The sequence below is a fragment of the Notamacropus eugenii genome, chromosome 3 (genome assembly GCF_028372415.1).
Source record: "Notamacropus eugenii isolate mMacEug1 chromosome 3, mMacEug1.pri_v2, whole genome shotgun sequence".
Taxonomy (NCBI): domain Eukaryota; kingdom Metazoa; phylum Chordata; class Mammalia; order Diprotodontia; family Macropodidae; genus Notamacropus; species Notamacropus eugenii.
Genome location: NC_092874.1, coordinates 332,258,426 through 332,275,383, shown reverse-complemented (window position 1 = coordinate 332,275,383; position 16,958 = coordinate 332,258,426).

Below are 16,958 nucleotides of genomic sequence, written 5' to 3'. Positions count from 1 at the left end.
AAGGGCAAATACCTGGCCAAAACCACAGTAGCCACCAGTTCCAATCAGACCAAAGAAGGTTAAATTCTTCCCCAAGTGTTAGTCTCTGACATGGTGGTATGACAGTTTTGTTAAGAACACCCAGAAGCTAATGAGGCCATGATTAAGGGAACTAAGCTTTAGAGATAGAAGGGACCTCAAAGATCACCCAGTTCAAATGAGGCCCAAGGAAGGCAAGGTGGTTTTCTTCCATAGCAGAGCCAAGATTTAAACCCAGCCCTTCTGCCTCCAAGCACTGTGTGCTTTTTCCATCACACCATGGTGCTTTGCCTAGTTACTCAATTATCTTCACACTCTCTTTGGCAGGTCTTAGTTTGACCTGGGGGCTCACTTTCTCTTCTTTTTTCAGTTATCAACGGATCCCCTATGGTGTATAAAGACGGAAAAGTAAAAGACTAACTGCAGAGACGAGGTTTACTCATAACAATAGCAAAGGTACAAGACAGTCTGTCTGGGTGCTAGCGTGGATGCCAGGCGTTAAAGGCTGTGGGCTTCAGAGGAAGAAAGGGCAACATCAGATGAATGAGAAAGGAAAAGTTCATGGCAGTAACTAAGCAGTAGGGGAATAAAGCCTTCATACACACTTAAGACACTAATAATGCTGTAGGCAAAGATATGAATTATTCCAAACCTTCTGGAAAACAATTTGGAATTATACAAGAAAAGCTTTTAAACTGCTAATAATTCTCTTTGACCCAGCGATCACATGGGGAACAGGTGGTCAAATACTCCAAAATGGTCATAAAATATTTCAAAATATTCACAGCAACTTTTTTTCTGTCTTCCTTCCTTCCTTCCTTCCTTTCTTCCTTCCTTCCTTCCTTCCTTCCTTCCTTCCTTCCTTCCTTCCTTCCTTCCTTCCTTCCTTCCTTCCTTCCTTCCTACCTTCCTTCCTTCCTTCCTTCCTTCCTTCCTCCCTCCCTCCCTTCCCTCCCTCCCTCCCTCCCTCCCTCCCTCCCTCCTTCCCTCTCTCTCTCTCTCTCTCTCTCTCTCTCTCTCTCTCTCTCTCTCTCTCTCTCTCTGTGTCTCTCTCATTTTTGTGGTAGCAAAGAACTGGAAACAAAGTAGGTGCTCATAGGGGAAGGACTAGACAAATTATGGTCTATGAATGTAATGGAATATTGTATCATATAAAAGAATGAATACAATAAATTCAGAGAAAAATAGGGATACTTGCACAAACTGACACAAAATGAAGAAAGCAGAATCAGGAGATCAAAGATGTACAATGTCTGCAGTATTCAGACTCTTAAAAGGCTTTATGATCTCACTGACTGGGAGGCCCCTTCAGTGATGTGGGTGGGCAGCAGCCCATTCACATATCTGCCCATCCTGTGTGTCTCTTATCCAGATCCTCCCAAACAGTCACCAAGGGAAGGGTGCCATCCTCCTCAGGTACTTTGCCCTCCCCCGATTTTCAGCTTCTGTTTGTCTGTTGTCTTCCCCTAGTGCTTAGCACTGTGCCTGGTACACAGAAGGTGCTTAATAAATGCTGATTGACCAACAGCCTACCTTTTCCTCCTCTTATAAAATGCCAGGGTGATTCCTGTTCTTTGGATTTCCTCACTGGTTATGTCACAGATTCCTCATAACCACTATGCATCTCCCCAGTGTCCACTGTATGATGTTAGATTTTTAAATTTAATTTTTATTCTGAATATAAACACCAAAAAATAAACATTTCCAGATACAGAGCAAAACATACAAGGAGGAAGCTATATACATGAAACTATAATCTCCATTTCATAATGCTTATTTTTAAAATAAATTTCACACATTCCTTTTTTAAAATAAATTTTTATTGATGCCTTTTGCTTTTTTGTCATCTAAATTTCTCCCAGTATCCCTTCCCCAACCATTTATATCTCAAAGAATATTTTCACACACTGCTGTCCTGCTTGCTTTGTGCTTCCTTCTAAACTTTCTTCTGTTCCCTTCTGTGCATATTTTTAAAAAAGTTAAAAGATCTTTTTTGGCATCACTATAGACAACCTTTCCCCAACCCTCTCACAATTAAAAACTGAGAGAAAAAATAAAATAACCCTTGCATCAAATAAGCATAGTCAAACAAAATCAATGCGAACAGTGTCCATGCCCAAAAATGTAAATGTTTTTCCCCTGCACCTTGAATTCATCACCTCTCTGTCCAAAGGCAGATATCATGCTTCCTCATAGTTCTTCTAGTGACATGGTTGGTCAGTGCATTCATCAGGGTTCTTAAGTATTTCAAAGTTGTTTTTCTTTACAATGTCCTTGTATAAATTGTTCTCCTGGTTTTGCTCATGTCATTCGGCATCATCAGTTCATGCCACCCAGGATTTTCTGCAGTCATTTCTTGTCACTTCTCATGGCACAATAACATTCCATTCCATTCCTATACCACAATTTTAGCCATCCTCCTCAATGTCTAACAGGTGACCTAAGGTACCCCATTAGATTCCAGTTCTTTTCTCCTCTCTCCCCTCCCGTTTTAATCTTCCTTCGTATCAGGAAGTTTGTTGTGCTTGCAATAATTCCCTCCCTGGTACCATTCTCTCCATGAACCTGCTCCCATTTCCATCACTGTTTGTTTTCTGTTGAGTTTAATATAGTTCTGCAACAAACTGTGTGTTTGGGAGTGTTCGATTCTCCCTTGTCCAATTCAGATAAGAATGAAGTTCATCTGATGCCTGCTCTCTATTGGTAAACTCTTCTCATGCATTCCAATTATAACAAATGGTTACGCTCCTCCACCTGCATCCTCCTTCCTTTTATTCTTCTACCTCTTTCACCTTTTAAAACCTCAGAACAATTAACAGTGAAATGGTAAAAATGTTCACGGTTGACTGTTATTTGTGAAGATCTGCAAGTTCCCTCCTAATACTGTTATGGAGGATGACTTTCATTCATGTATAGAAGGCAACACTTTGGAGCTCACATTCAGAGCAGGATGGCCTAGATCTCCCCCTCAGGTTTCTATGGTCACCCCTGAGGGGCTGGAGTTTTTTCCTAATGCTAATGGCTCAAGTACTCATTCAGGTGTGTTTCACTCATGGCTAGTGATCAATGATGAGTGCCCCAGTTCCCCTTAACCAATCAACATTAAATAGCTTTATTAAAGGCATATTTACTGCAGCATTTGACACTGTTGATCGCTGTTAAGAAATATCAAGGACAGAAGTACAAATATTTTCCCCCAACACTCAAGGGTCCATTCTCTCCAAACCAACTTGGTCCCTGGGGAGAGTGGACTCAGATTCAGTGAGGCTTCTTCAGAGCAGTTGCCCCCACCAAGGTCACTTCCAAGAGGGAGAGTTGATGGACAGGAGAAGTTCACAATTCTACTCGTGGTAGACTGGGTGGAGCAGGCCCCTGGACTCCACTCTCCACTATGTGGCTTTCAGCAAATCTCAGCATGAATTAAAAAGGAGGAAAGGAGAATGTCTTTGCCCATCCCTCCCCCTCCCTCTCCATGCCTTGAGGGCACCCTCCTCTCTCTTCACATTACCAGTCCCAATACCACCTTCCAGGGGTAGGGACCTAGGTCTGCTAGGACACCCTGGACAGGACCAGACCTAGTGGGACCAGACTGAACTGGGCTGGCTCCATGTGCAGCTCTCCTCTCTTAGGCCTGTGCAGCCCCCATGGAGGAGGAACAGTAAATCTTTTGGCTGGGAAACTAGACAGGAGGTCCATTTGCCACAACAGAATACCAGGAAGTTGTGTCTCATTTGGGAGAGGAGGGCAAGTAAAAGTTCTGAACTCTGAGTGGACTGGAACAACCTTATTTAACTGGTCTTACTCTCCCCTTGGTCACTAAAGTCTTACTTTCCTGTTTCCCTTTCCTTCTTTCTCTTCCACTCCACACATTCTAATGAACTTTACTGGCTGATGTAGCTGAATCCAACAGAGAAGGAATGTTCGAATGGTGGCAGATAAAGTCATTTTTTTGTGTGTGTGCTGGGGTGGGGAATTGTCATTACACTGGTGTGGGAAAGCAAGGAACTAGAATCTAAAGGGCATGGGGGGTGGAGTGTGTGTGCTCATCAAGTCAAGTCAGTAAGCATTTATTAGGAGCCAGGCACTGGGTTAAGCCCTGGGGGTATAAACAGAGGCAAAAACAGTCCTTGCACTCAGAGAGAGTTCGGAATCAAATAGGGGAGACAACGTGCAAGCAACTATGTACAAACAAGATATATATGGGATAGGTTTAAGATAATCACCAAGGGAAGGCACTAGCATTGAGGGAGACCAGGGAAGGCTTCTTGCAAAGGTGGAATATTAGCTGAGACTTGAAGAGATCCAGGGAATCCAGGAGGCAGAGACGAGGAGGGAGAACATTCCAGGACTGAAGGACAGCCGGTGAAAAGGCCCCAGGGATGGAGTACATTGTTTGAGCCTCAGTGAGAAGGCCAGTGCCACTGGGTCACGGACTAAGGAGACTGGAATTGTGGAGGGGGCTAGGTTACGAAGGCTTTTAAAAGCCAAACAGAGGATTTTGTATTTGATCTTGGAGGTAATAGGAAACCACTGGAGTTTACCGACCAGGGGCACAATATGGTCAGACCTGTGCTTTAGGAAGATCACTTTGACAGCTGAGTAGAGGATGGACTGGAATGGACAGACACTTGAAGAAGGGGGAATCAACCAGCAGGCTATTGCAATAGTCGAGGCATGAGGGGATGAGGCCCCGAACAAGGGTGGTGGCAGTGTCAGAGGAGAAAAGAAGGTATATGGGAGAGATGTTACAATGGTAGAATTGACAGGTCTTGGCAACAGATTGGAGAAGGGGGTGAAAGGCAAGTGAGGAATTGAAGATGCCATTAAGGTTTTGAACCTGGGTGATGGGGAGGATGGTGGTGCCTTAGCAGTGGGGAAGTTGGGAAGTTAGGGAGAGGTTGGGTGGCTGGAGGGGAAGACAGAGTTCTATTTTGGAAATATTGAGTTTAACTGCTTATGGGACAACCAGTATGGGATGTCCACTAGGCAACTGGGGATGTAACTGGAGGTCAGGAGAGAGGTTAGGGCTGGACAAATAGATCTGAGAATCATCTGCATAGAGATGATAACTGAATCCATGGGAGCATATGAAAAATTATATAGAAGGAGAAAAGAAGGCCCAGGACAAGGTCTTGGGTGACACCTATGTTTAGTAGGTACAGGCTGGATGAAGATCCAGGGAAGGAGACTGAGAAGGTGCGGTCAGACAGGTAGAAGGAGAATCAGGAAAGAGAGGGGCTGCCAAAACCTAGAGAGAAGTCAAAGGCTACAGAGAGGTCAAAGAGAATGATGATTGAGAAAAGGCCATTTGATTTGGCAATTAAGAGATCATTGGTAACTCTGAAGAAGGCAGTTTCAGTTGAATGATGAGGTAAAAAACTAGATTGCAAAGGGCTGAAAAGAGGAGAGGAAGTGGAGGCACCAGTTGTAGATGGACTTCTCGAGGAGTTTTGCCACAAAGAGGGGAAGAGACAAATGATGAAAACTACCAAGGACAGAGGCAGTGGAGTGCTGGTAAAGTTTTAACAACCAGTGCTCTGAAAAGACAACACATTTTTAAGTTTAATCTTCGTCACTACCATTTTCTCCCTCGCTTTCTTAAGTATAGGTGATCAACAAAACAAGATAACAAGCCCCGGTTTTATAGTGTTTGCCAGTTTCTGAGGTGTACATGTTCTCACTGAAAATTGAACAATTAGCTCTTATGAGTCAGTACAAGTTGGCTCCAGCACACCCCTTGCATGGGAGGATCAAGGAGGGTTTTCTGAGGTTAAGGGAGACATGCATGTGTTTGTGGGCAGCAGAGAAGCAGCCAGTAGAGAGAGATTGAAGATTAACGAAAAGTGTGGATGGCAGAGGGAACTTTAATCTACTGGAGAAGACAGTATGGAATTGAATCACTTGTTTACAGGGAAAGGTTTGCTTTGGTAAGGAGAAAAGCTGCCTCTTTATGTAACATAGGGGTGAAGGAGGAGATACTGGCAGAAGGCATATAAATGGCGTGAGGTGAGGAGAGGAGAGGAGAAGAGAGGTCTCTTGATAAATGGCCTCATTTGTTTTTTCAGTGTTACATGAAGCAAGGTTCTCAGCTGAGAGGGTGAATCCAGGGGTGAAGGGAGAGCCAAGGGAAGTTTGAGAAAGGTGAAAAGGTTTGGAAAATCCATTGAGGTGTGTGGGATAGTAAGTGAATTGATGAAAGGGGTGTAAAAGAATGGAGGAATTGCTGTAGGGAGAACCTATTTGAGATTATGCAACATAAATTTATAGAGGACTTAGGCAGCCCAGTTTCATGATTTTCTCCAGCTCTACTCAGTGGCAAGGGAGCAGGAACAAAGGCAGTGGATGGTGGGGGTAATCCAAGACTAAGGCTCCTCAGGGTAACATTAGCGATAGGATAAGGGGTCCAGGGACTCAGGAGGAGAGTATAGAAGTGAACTGGTTCACTTAGGGGTCAAGATGGGGAAGGTAAGAGAGTGTAGCTAGTGTAAATCTGACTTGGGAAAGAACTAAGGGGTGGACAGATTGGAGATCATGGTGAGGACGAAGGGCGGGATTAGGGGTTGTAAGGCATAGGGCAGGGTGGAATGACAATAGACTATGATCAGAGAAGGGGATTTCAGAGTTCATGAACATAGAAGTGCAACAATTGTAGGCAATAGCAAGGTCAAGTATTTGACCAACTTGTGAAGATGAGGTGGAGTGGAAAAGTGGTAATGGGGAATTAGTAAACTGGGGAATCAGGAAGCAAATTACCAGAACTGGGTGGTGGTCATCCATTTTTGACAAGTCTTGGGATGTTTTCAGTGACTTCTTGGAACTGTGCCCCAGAAGGACAAAAGACCTCTCTATTGTTGTTATCAGGTCAGCAAATAGCTGTCTCCGTCCCCCTGGGAGCAGACACCAATCACCAAAAGCATTCTGACCTTTACTGAATAATCTCTCACCTGATAGCTTCTGTAGTTCTTCATCAATCCTTGGAGGTCAAGCAATTGCTTCCTCCTTAGGGTGCCCAGCTCCTTCCTCTTCAGGAAGTCTCTCTCTCTCTTTTAAATTCCAAGGTAAAGTTGTCCTTTTCTTTCCTTTACTCCTCCTGACACCATAGGATCATGTCCTTTGACTCTCCAACTTCCTGACAAGGGTCAAGTTTCCCTTCTGTTATTTCAGGTTCTTTTCCCCTGTTTGAAGCCTGGTTCTGTTTTTTAGGAACATTTCATGGTTCCTGATAATCTGGAGGGTAAAGAGGTGTTCCTCAGGGCTCTTCAATTTTTCTTCTAGGAGGCAAACCAGACTATGCTTGGAACAGAGATAGTGTCAGTAGTTTCAGGTCTCTGTTTTTGACTCTGACACCCTCTGGTAAGTCTCACTGGCCTCAGTTTTCTCCTCTTATATGAGGACAATAATGTTTTCAGTGATACCATAAAGAGTTCTTTGAAATCCTTAGCATAGATAGTATCCCCTTGTGTGCAGAGCCCTGCACTAGGAACCCTGGAGAGGATAAAAAATAAATATAAATCTGTGGTCCTTGTCCTTTTGAAGCTTACAATTCAGTTCAATTTGACTTTGTAAATTAATACAACAACCAGGAAATTTTGTGATTTAGTACGTTTGTATCATTAGAAATATTCAAGCAAAGGTTGGATGACCACTGTTCCATTTGTTCATTCATCCCTCCCTCCATTCATTCATTCATTCAACACTCGGCAAATATTAACTGAGTCCCTGCTATATTTGAGTCATTATTCTAAGTGCTGTTGGGAGGTACAGTTTATGACAGGACCCCTTCCCTCAAGGTGCTTATAATCTATCAGATGGCAATAAGATATATATGGAAATAAATAGGACAGAAAACTTGGTGTGGCCAACTACATGAGTGAGGTCAGAACAAAGGACTGAGGAAATCCTGAAGAGGGAGATATCATTTGTGGCTTGAGGGATGAAAGGCATTTGCCTGCCTTAGGCAAGGTCTAAAAACTGTGTATTTACTGTCCATCATCGGAGGTTTGGAGCTTTCGCTGGAAGATATGCAACTTGAAATTACAGAATCATTATTTGTGTTCCATAAAAAGTAGAACTGTTTGTGCCTTTAAAAAAAGAAGTTTAAAAACTGTTCCTGGTTGTTTCCCTTTTCCTATCCTCTCCTAGTTGCCTATGAAGTAGCTGACCCTAGTCCCAGCCTTAGGAGGACACAGCTATAAGTGGTTTAGTGTGTTGAAAACAACACTGGATGTGTAGTTGGAAGACTTGAATGTAAATCCTCCCTTTGCAACCCCAGCCTGGGTCATCTCAGACAAGTCATTTAACCTCATAGGAATGGTTTCCTTGTCTGTTAAATGAGGCTGGAATAAATGAGCTCAGATTGCATGGGTCTACTCTCTCAATCTTATATGTACATTCATGGAAGACATCATGGTAGAGGTGGCATTTGAATTGGCACTTGTAGGGTGGATATTTCAGTACATGTAAGAGAGGTAAATTAATGAGCCAGGAAAGCATGAGTTGTATTGCTGGGACAGTGATTTTTATCCCCTGATGTATCTGGGGGTGAGGATAGGGATGGGAAGGGATATATTATTTTGACACATCATTCACTTCAGTCAAAATGACTACTCCGCCATAGGGGCTTTCCGTAAAAGAAATAGCTGGACATCTACTGAATGTGTTTGTTACTAACAGCATGTGCTACTTTTGCTAACAAAAAGGCAGTTATGTGGCGTAATAGACAGAGAGCTGGACCTAGAGTCAGGAAAACCTGAGTTCAAATCCAGCCATAGATATTTATTAGTTATGTGATCCTAGGGATATGACTTAACCTCTGTTTCCTTCAGTTTCCTCAACTGTAAAATGGGGATAACAGCAGTACCTACCTCACAGGCTTGTGAGGATCACAGGAGATAATAAAGTGCTTTATCACAGTGTCTGGTACATAGTAGGTGCTTAATAAATGCTTGTTCCCTTCCTCTAGAATCTTCTCTTTTTCTGGCTAAATGTCATCAGTTCTTTGAACAGAACCTCAAATGACCCCTGATTTTCTTAATTGCCTTTCTCTGTATGCTTTTTAGCTTATCAATATCCTTCCTGAAATGTGGCCCTGAGCATGTACCCAACATTCCAGATGGGATCTGATCAGGGCAGAACTATTACCTTCCTAGTCTTGAAGGGCGCACCTTCTTTACTGTAACTGAAGGTTATGTTAGCCTTTTTTTTCTGCTACTGTATTACATAGTTGACTTATTGAACGTTGAACTCATCAAGACACTCAGACCTTTTTCAGAAAGATTAGATAGCTACACCTTTCCTATTTTGTACTTAAAAAGTTGATTTAACATTTATCCCTATTAGACTTCCCATTATTAGATTTAGTCTAGTGTTTGAGCACACCTAGATCTTTTTGGATTGCCTCTCTGTCATCCAATGTATTTACTGGTTTTCCATCCCAGTTTTACACCACCAGCAAATCTAATGTTGTCTATTTCTAAGTTATTGACAAAAAAGTTAAGTAGCAAAGGACCAAACAAAAATTCTTTGGAATACTCCACTGGAGACTACCTTCCAAGTTGACCTTAAACTCTAAATGACTAATTTTTAGGGTCCAGCTATTCAACCTGTTTCAAGTTCAACTAACTGTACTATCTACCCCATATCTTTCCATTTTGTCCACACCATATAGTATAAAATATTTTACCAAATGCTTTGCTAAAATCTAGGTTAACCATATTTATATCATTCCCTTTATCAACCATAGACCTCTTGAAAAATGAAATGAGATGGATGTGGTATGATTCGTTCTTGAAACTTGCTGGCTTTGTGATTATTGCTCCTTTTTCTAGATATTCAGTAACCATCCCTTTAAAAGAATTGATAAAATCTTGCCAAATGTAAAAGTTGATACCTGGCCTACAGTTCAAAGACTCTTTCCTTTAAAAAAAAAAACAAACAAACCAAGAAAACAAAAAACAAAACACAGAAAAATGGAACATTTTCCTTTCTCCAGTCCTGTGGTACTGATTCTATTTCCCATGATCTTTCAAACATCAATGACTGTTTCATTAATCATACCTGCCAGTCCTTTCAGTGTCCTAAGACACAATTCATCTGAGTATGGTAAGAAGGGTAGGCTAGATGTTCTCCTTAAAAAGGCAAGGAAACCTTTGTTGAGACTTGATTGGTCTGGGGGACTTAAGGCTCAAGCCACTGATGTGGTTTCCTGGAGAATAGAAAGTCTAGCCTATCAGCATTTCTTAGGTTTAATGAAATACTCACTGAGGTGTTAGTCAAAACACCTTTTTGGCCAGGTGCTGCCACTATGACAAATGCAGAGGCAGAGGGGAGCTGTGTCCACCTGAATCAATGTTTCCATACTGAATCTCCAGTTAATGAAATAAACTTCTATTTATAAAATACCATATGGTCCATGAATATTTTGCTGTGTTCTAAACCCAAGCCTGAACATTGGCCAGGTCTGAGTTGGACTTGGCCCAGAACATTTTGCATTAAATCTGCAAGATAACTTAGGATGACTTTGTGGTCGAAGGTTGGGAAGAGTGATGCAGAACGCATAGATGCGTGGGTGTTTAGATAGCTGGGTACAGACTTGTGGATGCTTTATTTCTGAGTGGATAGGTTAAATCATCACAATAGGGCAGGAAAAGGCCTCTATTGACACTGCAGAATTAGTCCAATGGATGTTTAAGGATGTTGACTGGGAGAGTGAAGGTGTTACAAGTGCTTGGTTTTTTTTGTCTTTTTGCTAATGGTCCCAAAAAAACCAAACTGAAACAAAAACCTAGGATACTGCATAAGGAAAATGACAGTGTGTCAGCTTGAGATAAATGTGAATGTTCTTTTGAATTCTTAGCAGTACGCCCTAAAGACTGAGGGTATATAGATGTAGTTAATAGCACAAGTGAAATGTATGATACTGATCAGGGCAAGGACCAATGACATATGGGAAGTATGGTCTCCAATCTAGAGATCTTTATAAAAAAAATTGCATTTTGTTTTTCATCACTAAAATTTCCCTTAGTATCCTCTCCTTCCCAAATAACTATCCTATATAATAAAGAACATTTTTAAAGGAAAACACAAAATTAGAAAACTAGTGAACAAGACTGAAAATATTTGCATGTCTCACACCTGTGGGTTTGCCACATCTGTAAAAGGAGAGGTAGGGGTGTCTTCTCATATCTCTTCTTTGGATCAGTGCTGGTTTTTGGCAATTTTGCAACATTAAGATTAAATTAAATATTATTTTTTTAAGATTATGAAAAATTTCCTCAGCATCTTTCAGTCATTCCATGTAACAATTTTTCAAAGATAAAGAAATTAGCAAAGTTATTTAAAATGATACAAAAGTCTGTATACGCAATGCAACACACTAATGGGTCTGTCCCCTCTGCAAATGAGTGGGTTGGGGGGTGTCTTCTCATATCTCTTCTTTGGGGCCATGCTTGTTTTTTGTCATTTTTCAGTATTCACTTTTAAATATTTAGTGGCTATTCTTTCCATTTACACAGCTCCCCTCTGTCTGAATTTGTCACCTGGCCAGAAAGTTGTGTTTGACTGACACAGCTGGAGGTCTCTTCTCATTTACATTGCTGTAGTGATTATGTAATTGTCTTCTTGACTCTGCTTACTTCATTGTGCATCATGTTATGTAAATCTTTCCATGCTTTTCTGTACTCATCACTTTCATAATTTTTTACAGCAAGTCATATTCCATTACATTCATGTGCCATTATTTAAGACATTCTCCAATCAACTGCCATCTACTTTGTTTCCAATTCTTTGTTATCACATGCAAAAATATTTTGGGGTACATGAAGACTTTCTATCATTGACCCTGTTGAGGTATAAGCCCAATAGTACAATATCTGGGTCAAAGAGTATGAATATTATAGTCACTTAATTTAAATAATTCCAAATTACTTTCCAAAATGGTTGTAGTGATTCAAGACTCCACCAACAATGCATTGGTGTGCCTGTCTTTCCACAACCCTTCCAACATGAACTGTTCTCATCTTTTGTCATCTTTGCCCATTTGCAGGGTTTTTGGTGAAACCTCTGGTTAAACCTAGAGATATTGCTGGTAATTGTGTAGAATTTTACTGAGATCAGGGCCATGAGAAAAAAGGATGGGAGTCTTGATTAAGAAGCTCAGTCTTAACCTATTACACTAGAGGATGATTTTTGTCTACAAGGGAATTGGAGGATGGGTGGGATTTCACCACCAAAGACCTTGGGAGACTGCAGGAGAACTTTAAATAATTTAATGTGTTATTGGACAAATGATGAGTGATAGAATGGTCTAGTAGGGTCAAGGTAGAGCTCTTCCCAGTCATTGATGTAATCAGCTTAGGGGATCTTACCTAAGATTTACTTTGCAAAATCAGATGAATCAGTTAGATGTCCCAGATGAGACCTGTTCTTTATCCCTTTTTTAGTGGCTAACATGGGTATGTATCCCACTCCATAAAAATAAATTCCCTTTGTAGACAGTTCCCCCATGAGAGTTAGCAAAGGTTGAAAATTACTGTGTTAAGACTAGATATGACATTCAATTATGACCCTGATGCCCTATGTATCACGAACAAGTAGACTTTATCTTCTGGGCAGAGCCCCACTTGAGTGCTGTAAAAATCAGTGGTTATTCTGTGACATACCACTGTAGAAGCCTGGACAGACCAACTAGTCAAACTTGAGCAACAGATTGAGATAGTCCCAATGCCTGTCTGGGGAAATAAGGCTGTCTACATAACTCAATTCCAATAGTGGAGGGTGATGATGCCCTCCCCTCTAAGTAGCTTTGGATCCCCTTGGAAGATGGGGTTGATGACCATTTAGCAGTCTATGGGAGCACTAGTTAATCATATCAGAATATCTGGAACTGGGGGAGAAAAGCTCTTCTATCACATCAAAGTTTGGGGTATCTTTGCTGAGGTGGAGTTGGGTGATAAGGCCCACATCTAGTTCACAGTTGTGGTGGATAATCAAGATGAGTGTATGTGGGAAAAGACATAATGAGTACTTGTCAATCAGTACCTCTAAGATATGAGTATTCTAACTTCTACACTAGTTAGTTAGGGGAGGGTCCAATGGGAACCCTTGGAGTTTCTTGAAGTTGCCATGTAGGTAACCTCAAACAGAATGAAGTCGTGGGGTATGGGGTGAAAGATATTTTCTCCTTAGTCATGGAGATAACTCCCCTTACACCAACTCCCCAACTTACAAATAATATTTGTAAAAAGCACTTAGCACAGTGCCTGATATCTTGTAGGCACTAGATAAATGCTTATTTCCTTCCCTTCCTGGTGTGGCCAATGAAAAAAGGTGGGTGACACTTGGAGGCTCACAGTGGATAAGAGAATGGATAAAGTTGCTATGCCTAAAAATGTGGCTAATTCTGATCCCAACAATGTGGTAGACCAGGTGACCCAGGCCTCAGGAGAGCAGTATGGAGTTATCATTGTTATTCATGCCTTTTGTCTATTCTTGTGGCTGACACTGGTCAAACGTTGTTCACTTTTTTTTCTGGAAGGAGTCCAGAATACCTTTGCTGTCCTTTCTCAAGGTTACCTGAATTTTCCTTCACATATCCAGTCTTACAGGCAGAGACCTGAAAGAGAACCTACTTCCACAGTACATCAACGTCCAGTAAGTGAAACAACATGAAGGCCCATTTGGCTGGAGTGAAGGGAAAGGGGAGAAATGCATGAGGCTGGTTGAGGCCAAGAAGGTCTTTCAAAGCAAGAGGAGTTTATATTTGTTCCAAGAGGCAATAGGAAGGCATAGGAATTTACCGAGTGAGGCAATGACATGGTTGGACCAGAACTGTAGGAAAATTACTTTTGCAGCTATGTGGATGAGATGTGAGGCAAAGGGAACAATTAGGAGGTGATTGCAATAAATTCATGAGAAGGGATGAGGACCTGAATAAAACTGGTGGCTGTGCAATTAATGGGAGCGGATAGATGAGAGAGATGTTAGGCAAATAGAAATGACAAGATTCATGGTTCAAAAAAAGTTATTACACTACATTAGGAGACCCATGTCCAAAACAAAGTATCCCTGGCCAGATCAGTCTGGAGCACTAGGCTTAGTTCCGATCACCACATTTTAGGAAGGACATACTGAAAAACAGAGAGGATAATTAGGCTGGTGACAGGCCTCAAAATGCTGTCATAAGACTAGCTGAAGGAATTGGCACTGTTTGCCTGTAGAACACTTGGAGGACACTACACCTTTGCACTCTCAAAGGTTACCAAAGATCTCCTATGGCCTTTCCTTACTCCTCATTCTTCTTTAACTCTGTGCAGCATGACACGGTTGGCTGCCCTCTGCCTCCTGTATTCTCTCTTTTCTCTGGGTTTTGCTAATGTAGGTTCTCTTTTCTTGTTTCAGGCATGTGGAATAGTGTAAAAAAACATAAAGGTAGGAAATCCCAAACTGTATTTTTGACTGAAAGAGTGTTCCTGTAAGGAATGAGTTCAGTCACCAAAGAAGTGACCGGACCCTTTGGAAAAAAATGACCATGTCATTCTAGACTTCAAAGTACACTAGGTTATAGGAACACAGGTCACATCTAGGCACATATCTCACAAATGCCAAGAAATATCAAGAAGTTCCAAGAACTATAGGTATGATCCTAAGACAGCTTGAAAGGGATAGGAGACCATAAAGAACAAAATTCTGACAATATAATCGCTAATGATCTGGATGAAAAAGAAATGGGAGGAAGCATGGTAGAGGTCAGTGATATTCTAAAAGATATTTATTATTAGAGGTAATAGGATTAGAGAGTATATAAAAAAGGCAACAAAAACCAGAGAGCTACCATGATTTCACTGAGATCGGGTCATATACTACACCTCATTTCCTTTTCTGACAGGGTTACTAGACTAGTATACCATGTAAATATAACTGGAATTCAGCAAAACACTTGGTAAAGTCTCTCCTGTTATACCACAGGTGCTAAGCTCACTCATAACACTCCTCTTATAAGCTCAATCAGATAAAAATGTAATAAAATATAGCTAATGTATAATTTTCTAAGTCAATATACAGTCCCAGGGATGATCTAATTGATTTTGACACCCTGTGCATTCAGAACAGATTAATGACCGAACCTGAAGAACAGTGAGTGATTCATGGCTCAATGCCAATTTGGAAGTCTCTCATGGAGTGTTCCAGGAATTGGTTTGCAGCTCTTTGCTATAAAACAGTTTGATCAATGACTTGAAGTCATAGGTGATATGCTGACATATCCGAATTCTCCTGTCATCCTTGGACCCTAATGTTTAAGTTCAAAAGCAAATGTAACCCTTATTTTCCAGCAGTCTAGATCACTTGATCCCAATGATGATGTTAATTTTTTAAATGACCATGCACTGCAGAGGTTCCATTTCTCATTCTGCCCCTCTAAATCCATCTCCTGTAGGATACACTTTATGGCACATCAGGTATATTTGAAAGACCAGACAGCTAGTTTCAACAAGAAGACACTGAAAAAGATATCTGCTCAAAATAACTAAACCCCAAAACAAACTACCTATGAAAATAATCTATTTTCTAAGAACTGCTGGGAAAAAAAACCTATTAAATAGCATGGCTTAAATTAAGCTTAGACCAACATCTTTCACCATTTTCCATAACAGACTGAATATTAAAGGCTGTGCCATAAAAAATTAAAATAGATCAGCTATGGATTGGGATGAGTTCTTAGTCAAATAAGAGACAGAGGCAATTTCAAAGGATAAAATAGATAAGTTTGATTATATGAAACTGAAAAGCTTTTGCATAAACAAAATTAACACATCAAGCATAAGAACAGAAGTAGTCAACTGGGGAAAAAAATCTTTGCATCAAGCATCTCTAAAAAGGGTTTGATAGCCAAAAATACATAGACAACTCTCAGAAACATATGACCAAAAATCATTTCCTAAGTGGCCAAAGATATGAAGAAACAGTTCTCAAAAGAAGAATTGCAAACCATTAACCACCATATAAAAGAATAGTCTAGAATCAGTGCTTCTTAAAATGTGGGTCACAACCCCATTGGCAATAGCAAAAGATTTCTGAATGTGTAACAACCAAAAATGGATTCAAAATCAAAAGCATAGTGAATCCGAGGTGTTTCTGGAAGCGCTTGCCCCTATTGCATTGTGCACCCTCACTGCAACCTTGGTTCTGAACATGTACCACATGCATGTGCCATGCAATGCCAACTCGCTCCCAAAGAAAAAGGAGCATAAGAGGAAAAAGCTTAAGAAGCCCTGCTCTAGATCATTAATAGTAAGATCAATATAAATCAAAACCCTAAAATTTTTAATTCACATCTGACAGACTGTCAAAGATGACAAAAGATGCAAAGAGTCAATGTATGAGAAGTTTTGGAAAGACTAATTATATGTAAATATTCGGAACATGACCTTGACAAGGCATAATGAAAAACAACAGTGGCCTCATGAAGGAGCTTTGTCCTCTCTGGAACTTAAGGTCACTTGAGAATGGCATAAGAGAATGAAGACCAAGGACTTCCAATAGAGGGTACTCTTTAACAGATATAGGAAAGAGATCAGAGGTGGCAAAAAGAACACTGTACTACACAAGAATGAATCTGCATTTCCAGCTTAGTGCTCTTCTGGTATTTTAGCAACTCTGCCTCTCTCAGCTTTCTCCTTAGACTTTTAAGGGCTCCAGGAAGATGACAGCCTCCTTCGTCTTCTTCAGTAGCAAGTAAGACTCAGAGGAGTGAGATACAGTCATTCGTAGGCAGCAGAGAAGCAGCCACTAGACAGGAAGAGAGTGAAGCTAAGTGAGTAGGGATAAATGAAGGAGCAATCTAATGGAGAAGACAGGATGAAATGTGCCTTTCATTTTCCTGCCTGTGCCATGAACTCTCATTGATCCTGAATGTGACACCTGGTGGTGGCACCTGTGGGAAG